Here is an 18,202-nt window from a genome sequence, read left to right as displayed (position 1 = left end):
GAGGAAGTAAGTGGTTGACCTATACAGAGCTGAAACACTGACGTTTGACAGCTGGTAGGTCACAAGCAGAGCCTGGAAACGATACTGTTGAAAACTAGGGACAAACCTCAGAGGCAGTTTAAAAAGGCACTGAGTGCAAGGTCTCGAGTTCTGTCCCAGAAGACCTGGGTTGTGTTCCACCCGGCCCTTGCTAGTCTGCTCCCCAAACTAGGGCTATCTGTGTTTGCCTCGGAGAACTTTTAGGATGAATGACAGTGCGTGTGTCTGTGTTCGGTCTCTCAGTCCTTTCTGACTCTTTGTGACCCCTTTGGACTGAAAACTATCAGACTCCTCTGTCCATGGGATTTTCCAGGCAAGAAAGCTGCAATGGATAGCCATTTCTTCCTCCAGCGTATCTTCCTGACCCAGGGATCGAACCCGCTATTCCTGTGGCTCTGACAGTGCAGATGGATTCTTTACCTCCTGAGCCAATGAATAACAGTAGTGTGCGTAAAATGCTTTTCTTATGCTCTAGTGTAGACTGTATTTTTTTTTTTAATTAGAATTCATTACATATAAGAAAGGCTTCATTCAACTTTTTAAATTCAAATTCAAAAGCTGGAAAAGACCTTTGAAACGATCTGGTTCGACTCCTCATTTTGAGAGACTTCCTGATTTTGAGGCAGTGGCTTTTCCCAGGAAAGGATGGGCATAATAGGCTGGAAAAGACACAGGTTTTAGCCTTAGCGTGGTACTCCTGCTAAACCATGCTGCTGTCAGACTCTAAGTGCCACCAGGGCAGGGCCCCCACAAGTGTATTCAATGCCTGTTATGGTGCCTGGCATTCAGTGAAAGTTTGTTCAGTTGATAGATGAAACTCAGGGATGCTAAACTTTAACCAGAAGAGATCATTTTTTTGCTTTGTGTTTCAGCTTCTACGTCTTTCCGAAGAGTCAATGAGCAAAATATTGTGAACTGCTTATTACATAAGACAAATTACTAAACAGCTTAATATGTGTACTGAACAAAAAAATGGGATATTTGAAGGAAAACTGCTAACTGATGTATGACAGTGCAGTTGAAACCCTAATCATTCTTAAGCTGTTAGGAAATACTTTTATAGATGTCCGCTTTACACCTAGGATTATGATGTGTTAAATTGAGAAGAGAAGTTAAAGGACTGTGGTTACCAAACATCCTACAGAATATGCATAAACAAACAAAACTAGTGAACAAACTGTTCTCTTGATAGTCCCAAAATGCCTTTAGGAATTAGTAGTGGCTCACATCTTTTTTTCCTAAGAGTGAGGATCTAAAGATGCCTGTCCCTCTTCTCAAAAATGCCCTTTTTGTAGGCTCAGGCCAGGATTCTTGGCCTGGTTTTCTGCATGGCCATGCTGGCTTTGCTCAGTAAGCAAATGATTCCACAGAGAACCCCTTGACCACTGTTGGCCACCTGCCATCCACTACTCGTACCTCTTCCTGCCATGTAAGGAAGGATGGCCAGATGAAGGGCAGTTAGACTCTGAAGGTCTGGCACATGGGGGTTCAGTGTTCTAAACTAGAGGAGCTTCTGTTGAATCTGTCCTTCTTCGTTAGGGAGCAGAGCTGGATAGGAGCAGGTGGCTCCCCGGGCAGTCTCATACTTGGTGCCTTGATGCTCTGTAAATATGTATCCAATTTTTATTTAGGCTGTGTGGGAGAAGCATGAGTGGTGCTCTGCTTCTCTGTTTTCCCAAATAATTCAACTCCAGCCCCAAACATGCTTATCTCACATTTGAAACAAAAGCCTTGCATTCTGATTGAGTGGGGTTGTTTGTTCACCTAAATGATTGAGCAAGCCTCTTATGGTGGCAGTTTAAACAAGGTCACTGTGGACAGCCTTGCAGCTCATATGTAAATGACATCTGCTGGAGTTGTGCAGACTCTGCATTATGATCTTGTTTCCCTGAGTTTAAACAATTCTTATTATTTTTCGTGTGTTTCCCTGGGAGAGGGGCCACACACAGTCCCACCCCACACAATTTATAACTCAATTCTTTTCTAACCTTGCAAAGTGCTCTTGGTAACATGAGCGCTAGGAAAAATAATTTTTTCCATCTTGCTATAATTCTAGTGATATTTTTAGCACCTCTTAAATACTAGTACCCCAGGCAACTCCTACCTGACCTACCTCTTAATCTGGCTCAGTATGGAATAGAATATAAAAAAAGAGAAAAAAAGAAATTTGTGGTAATGAGAGATCACTGGAGACATTTACAAGCTCATAAAATATAGATGAACTTCCAATGTGTGATGCTTATCTAATGTGTGGATCACCATTTTTCAGAATTCACTGAAGATCCAAAAAATTAGGAGTCAAATCTATTTTGGTTCATTTTATTCCTCTTCAATGAAGGAAATAATAAACTATAAACTGTAAGACTTTATATCATTTCAAAGGGTTTTCATATGTATGATGTAATTTCTTTTTAAGGTGCAAACTTTTAAGTTCATAATACTTTACTGTCGTTCATTATTGGTCCATGTAAATCCCTCTTATTTTATCATTTTTTTTCCTCTAATTCCCCAACCTCCGCTCCAAGTTCCCTCTCCCCAATGTATTTCCAACTAATATGTTGATAATGAGTCTTTAAAGATGTGTGTGTCTTACTAAAATATAGAGTGCTGTTTGGAACATATTTGTGTTTTTAATTGTGATTCAATCTTGTATTTAATATCATATGGCTGTAGCTAGTTAGCTCAGTATTTTTAACTCCTGCAAGGTATTGCATAGTGAGCATCCACTGTATTTAAAAAATATTTTAAAAATTCTGGTAAAATATACATCACATAAAATTTACCATTTGATTATTTTCAAGTGTACAGTTCTTTGGCATTAGGTACATTCACATGATTCTACAACCATCACTACTGTCTTTCTGCAGAACTTGTTCATTTTACCAAACCAAAAGTTAACTGTTAAACACCAACTCCACATTCTCCTTTCCCTTCAGCCCCTGGCAACCACCATTGCATCTACTGTATTTTATTATTCCCCTACTGATGGACATGGAGGCTATTTTCAAGTCCCAGTACCACAGACCCTACCACCACCAATGACCTCATACAGATCCCCCATGAAGCTGTGCAAGAATTTCTCTGACTTAAAAGAACCAGAAGGAGATTTTGGAATCATAGAGGATACGCGGTTTTCTAGAAAGACTGTACCAGTTTGCAGTTTCCCCAAAGGTATCCCAGAGTTTCTATTTTGCTATATCCTGCCTTCTCTAGAATTAGCAACTTTTAATTTTCTTCAGTGGTAATAGTCTTATTTTCACTTAAATTTCTTTGTTTACTGAAGAATCTGAGTATCTCTTAATATTCTTTTTAGTTACTTGGGCTTCTGTTTCTGAGAATTAATTACCTTTGTAATACTTTGCTCATTTTAAAATTGGAATTCCCACTTTTTCCTTACGGATTTTCAGGAGTTGTTTGCATATTATTTGGTGCAAAGTTCTTGCTGGTTTTGTGTTAAAAATATTTCCCCCTAAATTCTCATCTCTTAATTTGTCTATGGTGTTCTTTATTATTTTTTTTAAGTTTTTATTTTGTATTGAGGTATAGCTGATTAACAAACAATGTTGTGAATTTCAAGTGAACAGCAAAGGGACTCAGCCAAATGTATCAATTCTCCCCCAGACTCCCCTGGGAAGTTGATTGTTGATGATCCATTTCCATCTGACAGTGGAAACTGATAATCCTTTTTCTTTCCTTTCCAGATGGGCAGTGGCTCATCACCTCCCATGATCAATCTCGTCTCAGTTGGGGGACAACATCATGTTGGCTTTGTCCTCTCTACCTGAAAAATTCTAGCATCTCTATTTGTACAAGAAGCCAGCTGTCCTTGTAAAATTCCTGTTTTTCTAATTTGTAACAAACTAGCCAGCGATGATGACAAAATAGGATTCCAGGGGCTGGGAATATAGGGGAATCATTAGGTTACCACCACCTATTTCTCTTTTATCTTTTTTATTCTTCAAGAAACACATTTTGTTCTTTCTGTTGTTGTTGTTCCCCAGCAACTTTATTTTGACACAATCAAATCAACAGTTTTTTAATGTTAGCATTTATGTTTTTAGTGTCTTGTTCCAGAAGTCTTCCACTAACCCTATATAAAAAATGTACCTATTGTACATTTTCTTTGCATTTTTTGTTCCCTCAGGTCTCATCTATATTTTCTTCATAAAGTTACCTCTCACATTTGTCCCTTTAATCTATCTGAAGTACACCTTTTTTACTAGTCTCGTATAAGTTCTAAGGTCCAGCCTTATTTTGCCTCATCTTGGTGATCTACTTTCCCATCAGAATTTATTAATATAAACGATTCATCCTTTTCTTCTTGTTTTGTGGTACCAACTTTATCTCACATAAATTCCTGTGTATGTGTGGTACTGCTTCTAAAAACTCTGTTCTTTTCCATTGGTCTGTGTGCCTACTCCTGGTTCAGTGCCATGCTGTTTGCACAGCTTTGTAATATGTCTCAGTATCTGGTGGGGTGAGTGTCTCCTCCTTGATTGTCTGTTTCAAAATTGCCTTAGCTATTTGTGGAATTTTACTTTCCCATATACATTTTAGTATGAGTTTATGGAGTTCTTTAAAAAATCCCCTTGGAAATTTGATGAGATTGCCTTGAGTAGATAGATTAATTTGAGAAGCATTGACATCATTCCAGTATTTCTCTATTTATTCAGACTTTCCTTTATGTACTTTAACAGAATATTTTTAGTGTTTATTTTATAAAGGTCATATGTTGTTAGTTCCTAGATACATTGTAATTTTTGTTGTGAATGTAAATGGCATCTTACTTTCTAGTTCATCATTGCTAGCATAGAGGGATATTACTGTTTTTGTAGATTTATCTTATAACACTCTTGCTAAACTCTAGAAGTTCTAATATTAATAATTTATTGAAACTCTTGAGTTTTCTCTGTGGTTAATGCTATTCTCTGAGCACAGTAAGTTTTATCTTCTTTGTCTAATCCTTATACTTCTTACGTCTTTTGTTTTTTCCTTTTTTGCCTTACAGCATTGGTCAGTTTCTCTTGTTAAATGAAGAAGTGATATGGGGCATTCTTGTTTGGTATTCATTATTAGTGGAAATAAGTGAAATGTTTCTCTATTATATGTGATGTTTAATATACGTTTGTGGCATGTAGTTTATTTAAACTCAGGGAAATAATTCTCTGTGATCACTGATCTTTATTGAATGCTTTGTTTGCATGTTCTTAGATAATCATATGATTTTTCTTCCTTCCTTCCCACATCACATCATTAAGCATCTGTCCTATGCCAAAGAATGCTGAAAGGATAAAGTGAGAATTGGAGATTATGGGCAGACTTTTTGGAGATAATGAACAGTACCAGGGGCAGGTAAATCTATGGCTCTTTAGGGCTTCATAGGAAGCAGTTGAAGGGATTGTGAGAGGAAAAAAAAATCTCATTAAAATTGTATAATATGGTAATTAAAAGTAAATTTATTGAGTATTTACTGTGTGTCAGGATCTTAGTTGGCAACTTTAAAGCTGTTATGTCTCTTTAAGCCTCATAATAACCGTGTGAGGTGGAGTTATCCTCACATTTTAAGGTAGAAGAAACAAAGGCTTAAAGAAGTTAAATAATTTTGTTGTTTTGTTGGAGTGTTGGGAATGCTGATTGCCTTGAGGAGAGGAACCAGGAAATGGGGGAAAAGGAGTAAAAGGGAAAATTTCACAGATTCCCTTTTGTTGTTGTTGTTCAGTCACTAAGTCATGTCTGACTCTGCGACCCCATGGACTGAAGCACACCAGGCTTCCCTGTCCTTCACTCTCTCCCGGAGTTTGCTCACACTCATATCCAGTGAGCTGGTGGTGCTATCTAACCATCTGGTCGTCTGCTGCCCTCTTCTCCTTTTGCCTTCAATCTTTCCCAGCATCAGAGCCTTAGCAAGTAATAGAGCCAGTGTTCAGACTCAGATCTGTTTCCAAAGCTCATGTCTTTCCCACACACTGTATCTTATTCGTTAAAAAATCTCTAATGATAATATGAAAGAGATATAAAGATGAATCCCAGTCAGTCATCAAAAGCAAAACAAAACAATTCCATCTCAATATGCTATAAATTTGGGGAAAAGAAAAATGAAATAGAGCTCCTTTGAGAAATTACCAATTTCAGGACTGGGACCATGAAGGTACAAGATGATCTTGGAACATGTTGTTATGCCAGAAAGTAAAGAAGTTCTCATAAAAATGATAGGGACCTGTCAAAAGGGTACAAGAACCAACTAAAGGGGCTCCTGCTGGTCAAATCTGGAAAAACTTGAGCATCAAAAGAAACAAGAACAGTAATTAGTTGTAATCCATTGAATAAAGTGAGAATCCATGAGTCTGTACTAACAAATATATAAATTGAAATAGGAGAAAAAAAGATGATTCTTCCTTTTGTACACGTAAACATGGAGGGAGTGGTGTAGTTGGGAAAATCACTGTTTTGCAACCATCACTGCAAAGATTGTTTTAGGCTTGAATCATCAGTAGATGCTAAATTCCCATGTGAAGCAGAATGTTTGCATGGTCTCAAAATGTCTGTCCAGAGGTGTGTTTTTTCTTCAGTGGAAGGGAGGAAAATAATAAATATACGTGGAGAAATTGGACAACACCTTAAGTTAGCAATAAAAATCATTTTCACCAAGGATGGGCTTGTGTGGCTCTAGATTTGATACTTCAAGGGTGCAATCTCATGGTATATAACCAAATCTAATCATAAGGAAACATGAGCCAAACCCAAATTGAGGAATATTTTATATGATAGTATTCTGTGTAATAGCTGACCTGTCCTGAAGGACTGAGAAGTGTTTCAGTTTAAAAGACATGAAAAGGACATGACATATAAAATTCAATACTGTTTGTGATCCTTAACTATATCCTATACTGGAGAAAGGAATGTTATAAAAAAAAGGTATTATTGGTACAATTGATAAAACTAGATTATGAATTGTCGATGAGATAAAACTATTGTATGTGTGTTAAATTTCTTGAATTAGATAGCAATTGTAGCACCATAAAAACACTTTGTTTTTAAGGACTATATACTGAAATATTAAGAGGAAATGGAGCATTTTCTTATGGCTCTGAAAGGAAATAAATAATAAAGTATGTACAGGTAGAAGAATGAGAAAACAAATGTGGCACGATGGTAATAATTAGTGAATCTGAGTAAAGGCAAAATGGAAGTTCTCTGTACAATTTTTGCATATTTTCAGAAATTATGAAATTATTTCAGAATGAAAAAAATATTGAGTAAGAATTAGTAAAGCCCTTTGTCGAAAATAATGACAGATTCTGGCAATCAACATTTGACCCGTACCATCTCTGTTTTCCCACACAATGGATGACAAACACTCCTAAAGGACACATTTGTCCCCAAGATGGACTTACTAGAAGCAGAGAGCTCCTTGTTGGTTATCTGCCTTCTCTTGCTTGTAAACCAGTACCATTATTATAAGGAAAGGAGGCGTTTGTTAGTGAATAGAGGTTTTTATTGTTTTCCTTTACTCGAAATGGTAGATGCCAAGCCTAACAGTTTCAGCCTTGCCAAGACTCTGTTTCCCAATTTGATATATTTATAATAATAATCTTTAAGAAATAAACCCTCAGTGACACCCTGCACCTGAGGGGAGTGAAAAACCACTGACTTTTGTTTACTCTCTGCTGTGCTTCAGGATTCTGTATGGAGCTCAAGAGTCATGTTGGAGATGTGTTTTGTGTGGTGTCAAGCAAGTCACCCAGATTGTATTATCACCAATGCTTTGCTTAGAAGTGAACAGGAATTCTATAAGTTGCATAATACTTCTATTTTTCTTTTCTTTAAAGTGAATTTAAAATTTTTAGTGAATATATATAAAATTGTGATGATATACATATAATGTATACTATAAAATTTATAATATAATCATTTTAAGCATACAGCTTAGTGGCATTAACTACATTCATATTGCTGTTCTACTATCATCGCTTTCCATCCACAGAATTCTTTTCATGTCGAAAAACTGAAATTCTGTACCTATTAAACAGTAACTTCCTTCTTTACTCTCCCTACCCCTACCCCTCCAGACCTTGGCAATCACCATTCTAGTTTCTGTCTCTGTGAATTTGGCTACTCTAGGTACCACATATACGTGGATACTATATTTGTACTTTTGTGACTGACTTGTTTCACTTAGCATAATGTCCTCAAGTTTCATCCATGGTGGCATGTGTCAAATATACTTTGCTTTCAAGACTGAATATTATTCTACTACATATATGCCACATTTTATTTGTCATTCATCTGTTGATGGACATTTGGATTTTGTCTGCCTTTTGGTTTTTGTGAGCAGTGCTGGTGTGAACATTGCTGTACACATTCATGTTCAAGTTCCTGTTTGCAGTTCTTCTGGATATATACCTAGAAGTGGAATTGCTGGATCATATAGTAATTCTTTGCATTGATCGCTGAGGAAGGCTTTCTTATCTCTTCTTGCTATTCTTTGGAACTCTGCATTCAAATGGGTTTATCTTTCCTTTTCTCCTTTGCTTTTCACTTCTCTTCTTTTCACAGCTATTTGTAAGGCCTCCTCAGACAGCCATTTTGCTTTTTTGCATTTCTTTTTCTTGGGGATGGTCTTGATTCCTGTCTCCTATACAATGTCATGAACCTCCGCCCATAGTTCATCAGGCACTCTATCAGATCTAGTCCCTTAAATCTATTTCTCACTTCCACTGTATAATTATAAGGGATTTGATTTAGGTCACACCTGAATAGTCTTGTGGTTTTCCCTACTTTCTTCAATTTAAGTCTGAATTTGGCAATAAGGAGTTCATGATGTGAGCCACAGTCAGCTCCCGGTCTTGTTTTTGCTGACTGTATAGAGCTTCTCTATCTTTGGCTGCAAAGAATATAATCAGTCTGATTTCGGTGCTGACCATCTGGTGATGTCCATGTGTAGAGTCTTCTCTTGTGTTGTTGGAAGAGGGTGTTTGCTATCACCAGTGTGTTCTCTCAGCAGAACTCTGTTAGCTTTTGCCCTGCTTCATTCTGTACTCCAAGGCCAAATTTGCCTGTTACTCCAGGTGTTTCTTGACTTCCTACATTTGCATCCCAGTCCCCTATAATGAAAAGGACATCTTTTTTGGGTGTTAGTTCTAGAAGGTCTTGTAGGTCTTCATAGAACTGTTCAACTTCAGCTTCTTCAGCGTTACTGGTTGGGGCATAGGCTTGGATTCCCGTGATATTGAATGATTTGCCTTGGAAACGAACAGAGATCATTCTGTTGTTTTTGAGATTGCATCCAAGTACTGAATTTGTGACTCTTTTGTTGACTATTTCTTCTAAGGGATTCCTGCCCACAGTAGTAGATATAATGGTCATCTGATTTAAATTCACTCATTCCAGTCCATCTTTGTTCGCTGATTCCTAGAATGTTGATGTTCACTCTTGCCATCTTCTGTTTGATCACTTCCAGTTTGCCTTGATTCATGGACCTAACATTCCAGGTTCCTATGCAATATTGCTCTTTATAGCATCGAACCTTGCTTCTATCGCCAGTCCCATCCACAGCTGGGTGTTGTTTTTGCTTTGGCTCCATCCCTTCATTCTTTCTGGAGTTATTTCTCCACTGATCTCCAGTAGCATATTGGGCACCTATCTACCTGGGGAGTTCATCTTTCAGTGTCCTACCTTTTTGCCTTTTCATACTGTTCATGGGGTTCTCAAGGCAAGAATACTGAAGTGGTTTGCCATGCCCTTCTCCAGTGGACCACATTCTGTCAGACCTCTCCACCATGACCCATCCGTCTTGGGTGGCCCCACACGGCATGGCTTAGTTTCATTGAGTTAGACAAGGCTGTGATCCGTGTGATCAGATTGGCTAGTTGTCTGTGATTGTGGTTTCAGTCTGTCTGCCCTCTGATGCCCTCTCTCAGTGCCTACTGTCTTACTTGGTTTTCTCTTACCTTGGATGTGGGGTATCTCTTCACAGCTGCTCCAGCAAAGCGCAGCCTCTGCTTCTTACCTTGCACATGGGGTAGCTCCTCCCGGCCGCCCCTGTCCTCAGACGCTGCCCCTGCCTCTTGAGAAATATGTATGCAGGTCAGGAAGCAACAGAACTGGACATGGAACAACAGACTGGTTCCAAATAGGGAAAGGAGTACGTCAAAGCTGTATATTGTCACCCTACTTAATTAAATTATATGCAGAATACATCATGAGAAACGCTGGGCTGGAGGAAGCACAGGCTGGAATCAAGATTGCTGGGAGAAATATCAATAACCTCAGATATGCAGATGACTCCACCATTATGGCAGAAAGTGAAGAAGACCTAAAGAGCTTCTTGATGAAAGTGAAAGAGGAGAGTGAAAAAATTGGCTTAAAGCTCAACATCCAGAGAACTAAGATCATGGCATCTGGTCTCATCACTTCCTGGCAAATAGATGGGGAAACAGGGGAAACAGTGGCTGACTTTATTTTTGGGGGCTCCAAAATCACTGCATATGGTGATTGCAGCCATGAAATTGAAAGATGCTTACTCCTTGGAAGGAAAGTTATGACCAACCTAGACAGCATATTAAAAAGCAGAGACATTACTTTGCCAACAAAGGTCCGTTTAGTCAAGGCTATGGTTTTTCCAGTGGTCATGTATGGATGTGAGAGTTGGACTATAAAGAAAGCTGAATGCCGAAGAATTGATGCGTTTGAACGGTGGTGTTGGAGAAGACTCTTGAGAGTCCCTTGGACTGCAGGGATATCCAACCAGTCCATCCTAAAGGAGATTAGTCCTGGTTGTTCATTGGAAGGACTGATGTTGAAGCTGAAACTCCAATACTTTTACCACCTGATGCGTAAAGCTGACTCATTGGAAAAGACCGTGATGCTGGGAGACTGAAGGCAAAAGGAGAAGGGGCAGCAGAGGATGAGTTAGTTAGATGGCATTACCAAGTCAATGGACATGGGTTTGGGTAGACTCTGGGAGTTGGTGATGGACAGGGAGGCCTGGCATGCTGCGGTTCATGAGGTTACAAAGAGTCGGACACGACTGAGTGACTGAACTGAACTGAACTTATAGTAATTCTATTTTTAATTTTTGAGAAGCCATCATACTTTTTCTATAATGGATACACTAATTTACATTCCCATCAGCAGTACACAAAACTTCCAGTTTCTCCATATCCTCTGTAACACTGTTGTTTCATTTTATTTTACTAACAGTCATTCTATTGCATATATCTCATTGTGATTTGAGTTGGATTTCTTTTAAATGCAAACTCCCTTGAGAAGGAAAAGCAAATATTATCAGATTATCAGTACTCTAGAGTGAGTGAATTTATAAGGTTTTCTTTTTTTCTCAAAATGACAGCTCCCTTTAGAATGACATGTATCTGGATGGAAAAGTACTTGTAGTATTTAATCTAACCCTGAGATAAGAGCCAGAAGGCCTTTTTCCAACCCATTATTATGAGGTCTTTGATAAGTCAGTATAATTCACAAAAGCCGCAACTTCTTTATCTGAAAAATGTGCATAATGCACTATAGCAATGGCCCTCAAGCTTTAGCACACATCTGAATCCCCTGGATGGCTTGATAAAGCACAGATTGCTGCACCAGTCCTCAAGGTTTCTGAGGAATTTGCATTTCTTCCAGTGGTGCTGATGTTGCTCAGGCCAGGGACCACACTTTGAAAATCATGGCTCTAAGGACTTGTTTTAGGGGTGAGATAATGTAAATAAAATAAAATAATTTCCTACAATTATTAAACACTGTGAAATGCCAGAGATTAATTTAATCATATGAGGACAGAGAGGTCTTGTGAGTTAGGCGGTGGAATCTAATAGCGTGATACTTTTCAGGACTGCACTAAATCTCAATGATTTGAGCTTTCTGAGAAGTGGGCTAATGAGGAGAGAGTAGGGGATATCATGAAGGAGATGGACTTTGGGAGTGAAGCTGGGGAAGTGTCAAAACCTCATTTTATCAAAGGCACAAGGTTGCCCAGGACCAGTTCTAGTGCCTATGTGAGGCTTCTGTATCAGTAAAGAATTGTTTAGGTGCAAGGATGAGAAAATTCAAAGAATGGGCATAATAGCTGCTTAAACAATTAAGGGCTTACTTTTTTTCTCATGCAAAAAGAACTCTAGAGATAGAAAGTTATTTGTATTGATTCAGTAGCTCAAGGATTTCAGTATTGAGGTCTGTCAATTTTTTGCCCTCTGTCATGCATACAACATAGCTGCCGCAGTTTCAGCCATTACACCTGCTCTCCACACACATATACATGGAAACAGATAAAGAGGAAAGGTCAATATTTGTGACAGGAAAACAAAACTTTCTCAGACATTTTTGTCTGGTTTCTGTTTATGCCTCAATGTCCAGAGCTTCCCTTGGCCATTCATAGCTTCAATGTGGCTGAGGAATGTTTCAGTTGAGTACATAGCTGTCTAAAACTAAATTGGAATTTTGTCAGTAAGGTGGAATATGTCTGTCCCAGCTTCATAATTTTTCCTGCCCCTAGTGATTTTAGGCTAAGATGGTCAGGCCACTGTGGGCAAAGCTGTTAGTCTGAGTTCTCTTTTTTTCTTGTATAACTTAATGTACTTTTTTTTTTACAGTTATTGTCATCATTAGTACTTTAACATCTATGACAAATTGGAGCTGGAGAGTACTTTTCACTCATGTTGGCTCAGCTGTTTCTCCGAGTCACCTTGGGAGATCATATCAGCCCTATTTTGTAGGTATGAGAATAGCTACTCCTTTTCCATTTGTATTTCTCTGAATCCTACCACTTAACTAAGTTTCTGTAGCCTGTCATCCTGCTTTGGTCTCTCCCACAATGTGGTATGCTTTCCAAATTCCCCAAATCCTAACATTTTCCTATGTCCCATTGCCCCTGGGAACTCTGTGGTGATCAAGCTAATCTGATGGACTGATTTATGGGAAAAACCACATTTAAGAGGTGAAATCTGAAAGTAAACTTTGGCTGTCATGTGTGCAAAAGTTTTTCAGTCTGTGTTCTCATCCAGAAGTTAATGCTTTTCTTAGCCTCCTAATCTACTTGCCATGGTGTAGAGGCAATAATGAAGTCCACCTTATGCATTTTTGAGAATCTCCTTGGAAATGTGCTTTGTAAACATGAAATCATATATTTATTTGCGGTTTCTCACTTTGAGTTTTCTTTGTGAGCTTGACTGGAGAGTAAATAATGAAATGATGTCTTCCCAGGACGGTAACATTGTGAATATTCAGGGAGATTTGAAAGAGGAAAGTCTGGTAGCTGGGCCATCAGGCTCCTGCCAGGAAGGTAACCTCAGAAGTAGATGTCCCGGGGAAGACAGTGGAAAGAAGGCAGAAAAGAAGGAGGCAGTGGCTAATGGACAAGGCTGGGCAGGTGAGATGAGAGTGGGAGGAAATGAGTGCTGATACTGATAGTCTTACTGAAGATGAAATAAGGGGGCCAGGTCAGGGACAGGAAAGTGGAAAGGAGGCAGGAAGGAAGACTGACTTGCAGGAAGCACCAGAGTGACTAGAAAGGAGATGATATTCCCAAGAAAGTAGGAGTCTGGGGAGAAGTGAGCCACCATAGATCAGTTTAGCCAATTTGAGTCCAATTCAGCAAACATTTATTAAAATTTTTCTAAAAATTTATTTAAAACATTAATTCTAATATAAATATAGTTGACATATATGTTACAGCTGTACAATATACTGATTCACAATTTTTAAAGGTTATATTCCATTTATGGTTATTATAAAAAATTGGCTATATTTTCTGTGTCATACAATATATCCTTGTAGCTTATTTTACATCTAAGAATTTATACCTCTTGATCCTCTACCCCTATTTTGCCCTTCCCTCTCCCCACTGGGAACCATTAGTTTGTTCTCTGTATCTGTGAGTCTGCTTCTTTTTTGTTATATTCATTATTTTATTTTTTTGATTCTGCATATGACTGATATAATACAAAAAAAGATTTGTCTTTCTCTGTGTGACTTTTTTTCACTTAGCATAATGCTCTGTAAGTCCATCCATGCTGCTGCAAATGGCAAAATTTTACTCTTTTTTATGGCTGAGTAATGTTCCATTATATCCTTTCATCTTCTGTATCCATTCATTTACTGATGGACACTTAGATTGCTTTCATATCTTGGCAATTTTAAATAATGCTGCCATAAACATTGGGGTACATGTGTCTTTTTGAATTAGTGTTTTCATTTTTTTCAGATACATATGCAGAGTGGAATTTCTGGGTCATATGGTAATTCTATATTTAGTGGGATTTTTTTTGCTCTTTTTTAAAATTTATTTTTGATACTGGATAGCCAACACAACATTATTTTTGTTGTGGTTTTTTGAGAAACCTCCACCCTGTTTTCCACAGTGTCTGCACCAATTTATACTCCCAACAACAATATATGAGGGTTCCCTTTTTTCCACATCTCATCAGCATTTGTTCAGCAAACATTTATCAAGTGTTATAGAAAAAAAATAATCCCTACCTCCTCAAAAAAAAAAAAAGGTCCTTGTGATCCCTAGAATTTGTGAGTCTACTATTTTGTATTTTGCTGATGTAATTAAGTTAATGAGCTTGAGATAGAGAGAGTATCCAGGTGGCTCAGTGTAATCACAAGCATCCTTGTAAGTGAAGGGGGAGGAGAAAGAAGGATCTGAAGAGCTTCTAGCGTTGAAGTCTGAGAGGAGAGCCATAAGCCATGGAAGGCAGGTAGCCTCTAGAAGCCAAAAAGCAAGGGGGATGGATTCTCTTTTACAGCCTTCAGAAGGCATGTCGCTGTGACAACACCTTGATGTTGGTCTACTGAAACTGTAAGCCTATATATATATATATATATATATATATATATATATATATAAATTTATGTATTTTTTTGTTTATGTCCACAAACTGATACTTTGTTATTGCAACAAGAAAAAACCTGATACATTGAGAAAATAGCAGATGGTGCTACAGATTGGGAAATATGAATAGATAAGATATTAATACTAGCCTTTTAGATGACTATCAACTCCCTGGTCCAAGTCAGTGATGGTCTAATTTAATGTGACCAGGAGGATTTTTGCTAAAATGTAGATTCTGACCAATGAGGTTTGAAGTGACCCCAAGATTCTACATTGCAAATATTTCCTAGGTGATGCCTGTGCTGTTTGTCTGGAAACTATGCTTTGTTTAGCAAGGGTCTACACTGTGAGTCTGTCCTAGGGGCTGGGAAACCAAGAACAGCAAAGCTTGTTAGTTATGATGGAGAAAATTGTTGGAATATCATTTGACACTAAAATTTAACAATATGAAACTTACTAGTAGAAGAAACTTCAGACTCTTTAAAGGATTGTTGTGATAAACAAGATGTTGTATGTGAAAGCCGTAGGCAATTTATAAAGGTAGGCAGGTAGCAGGTAATATGCACTGTGTACAAATTTTAGTTACCCCCTTTGAATGTCAGATGAAAGCAGTTTTGGCAAGAAAGTACAAGTGTCACTTTGGACTCATACTTCCTTAGCTAAAGTGAAGGAAGAAATACTTGAATTAAAAACATCTCAGTGTTTATCCCGGAGAAGGCAATAGCACCCCACTCCACTACTCTTGCCTGGAAAATCCCATGGATGGAGGAGCCTGGTAGGCTACAGTCCATGGGGTCGCTAAGAGTTGGACATGACTGAGTGATTTCACTTTTACTTTTCCCTTTCATGCACTGGAGAAGGAAATGGCAACCCACTCCAGTATTCTTGCCTGGAGAATCCCAGGGACGGCGGAGGCTGGTAGGCTGCCGTCTATGGGGTCGCACAGAGTCAGACACAACTGAAGCGACTTAGCAGCAGCAGCAGCAGCAGCAGTAGCAGTGTTTATCCCAGTCATTTTTCTTTTATGTCTTTAAAGTCCTCTGTTCTGCTCTGGTTATACTACACATATGGAATGCAACACTTGAAAACAAAAAATGTACAGAGAATAAAATAGTAGTCACTTGTAACTCCATAATTCAGAAATTACCAGGAACTAGAATTTTTCCAAGAACTTGATTGATTTGATACTCTTTTAGTCTGTGCAGACTTTTGTCTCCCTTAAGTATTTTAGAAAAGAATAACTGTATGCTCTTGTGTTGTGCACTGTTATTAATATCCTGTAGTGATATTGTCTTTAATAATTCTATTCACATTAGGGAACACTTTACCATAAAGCAATAGTTCTCAACTGGGGGCTATTTTGTTCTTCGGGAACATTTCACAATGACTGGAGACACTTTTTTATTGTCATGACTGGGGGTAGGTTCCTGCTGGCACCTAGTAGCAATGCTCTCCAACATCCTACTATGCACAGGACAGCATCCACAACATTAATTATCTGCTTCAAAATGTCAGTGTTTAGTTTGAGAAACTCAGCTGTAGAGCAGAGGGTTGCAAATTCTACTGGTCATCAGTCACCTGAAAGGCTTGTTAAAGCAACAATTGCCCCCTACCAAATTTATGACCTAGTAGGCTTTAGAGGAGGCTGAGAGTTTTTAGTTCTAACAAGTTGTCAGGTGATGTTGATGCTGCTGGTCTGAGAGCCGCACTGCGAGAATATTTCCATAGGGCTTAATAGTTATACGACTTTAATTGAACCCGTATGAACTATTAGCTCCTTAATTTGGATCCTGACTTATATTTAGTAGTTAGGCTTATCATATCGCTGTTGTGTTGCAAATATCACTTGGGCACAGGCCAGGTCTCTTCCTTTCTTGGTATGTCCTGGGATGCTGAGAATAGGCCTGAGAATAGAAAATAGGTCTCATTACTGTGGACCAGATGGTTTCACTTGGCTCTGTGGACTGAGCACCATATAAATGGCTCCAAGGACATATGAATGAGTTGTTGGCCTGAGAGAGATTGATAGAGAGGGAAGAGATGGAGCAAGTGAATGTGGAAAGGAAAGAAACACCCATTTTTTATTGTGCTTAAGACACTCTCTCACTGTATCTTGAAACCTCAACACACCTGTGCAGAGTTTTGCAATTTCTTATAAAAACATGGCCTTTTAGTCTGAAATGGTAGATTTTCAACCTGACACTATCTTAATGGTATTGCAGTCAGGTTAACTTGTCACTGTCATCACACCAGCAGGCTCTCAAGAGGGAAGATTCATCACTTGTGTCTCTGGGTTCATAATCTCTTTTCCAAGCATCCTTTCTCCCACCTTGCCTCCTGTTGCCCCCAGTCCATTCAGCACGAGCAGAGCTCACTACCCCCTCTCATATAATGTATCATATTGAGACCTTACACAGAGCTGGCAACTGAATTCAGGGTGGGGGAAACTGAGGCAAGTTGGAACTGAGAGGGCTGAGGGTAAAGCATGGGTTAGATCAGAAATATCCCAGAAGCTGTGGGTCAGAAACCAAGGAAAAATTGTGCTTAAAATGAGGCAGTAGGTCAAAAACCAGATAAAGGTTAGAAAAGCACTGGGGACAAAGCATGCAGGAATGGGAGTGTTCACAACTGAAGTGAAGCCCTTTTTTTGAAGCCTCTTATGATTTCTGCTTGGCCAGTGAATATAATAGTGCTGGTCTGTGAAGTACTAAGCCGGTTTATCTGGTTGATGGGCAGACCTCAGAGCATAAAAAGAATAGTTGATAATATTCTAGATGGAGCACAAAGATGGGCACACAGGGATTTCAAAGATACCGCTAATATTTCTTTCCTTAAGCTGTGAATGCAAGTGGGGTATTTTATTACTATCTGCTACTTAGAAAGATATTAATCAAACACCTCCTATTCCTCTAAATAGTGCAACAAGATAATTTTCTCCCCCTTTCAGAAATATGGAAAGTGAGAAAGAGAGGTCATTTGCTCAAGGAAGTGTGAGGCTAGCATGGGGGTACCCAGTTTCCTCGGTCAAGGCCTGCTCTCCTCTCTTACCAAAGTATGAGGCTCTTTGGGTCACAGGCGGTTTCCCAGGTTTCCTCCTGATCATTGTGGAGTCCTCTCTGTGGGTTGGGGGTCACCCTGTTGCCCAATCATGGGTGCTCACAGCTCTAGTATTCCAGCCTGCTGAAATTTAGCCACCTTTCTACGAAGATTTTTTACCGGTTTCCCTTCAAATATTAAACAATTCTCAAACCTTAAAGACAGCAACTCACTTCTTTTCTAACCTGGGAATTTGAGGGGTGGAGAGTGGCATTTTGCAGCACT

Source organism: Giraffa tippelskirchi, chromosome 1 (genome assembly GCF_054371585.1).
Source record: "Giraffa tippelskirchi isolate mGirTip1 chromosome 1, T2T-mGirTip1v1.2.pri, whole genome shotgun sequence".
Taxonomy (NCBI): domain Eukaryota; kingdom Metazoa; phylum Chordata; class Mammalia; order Artiodactyla; family Giraffidae; genus Giraffa; species Giraffa tippelskirchi.
Note: the sequence above shows the minus strand (reverse complement) of the source record.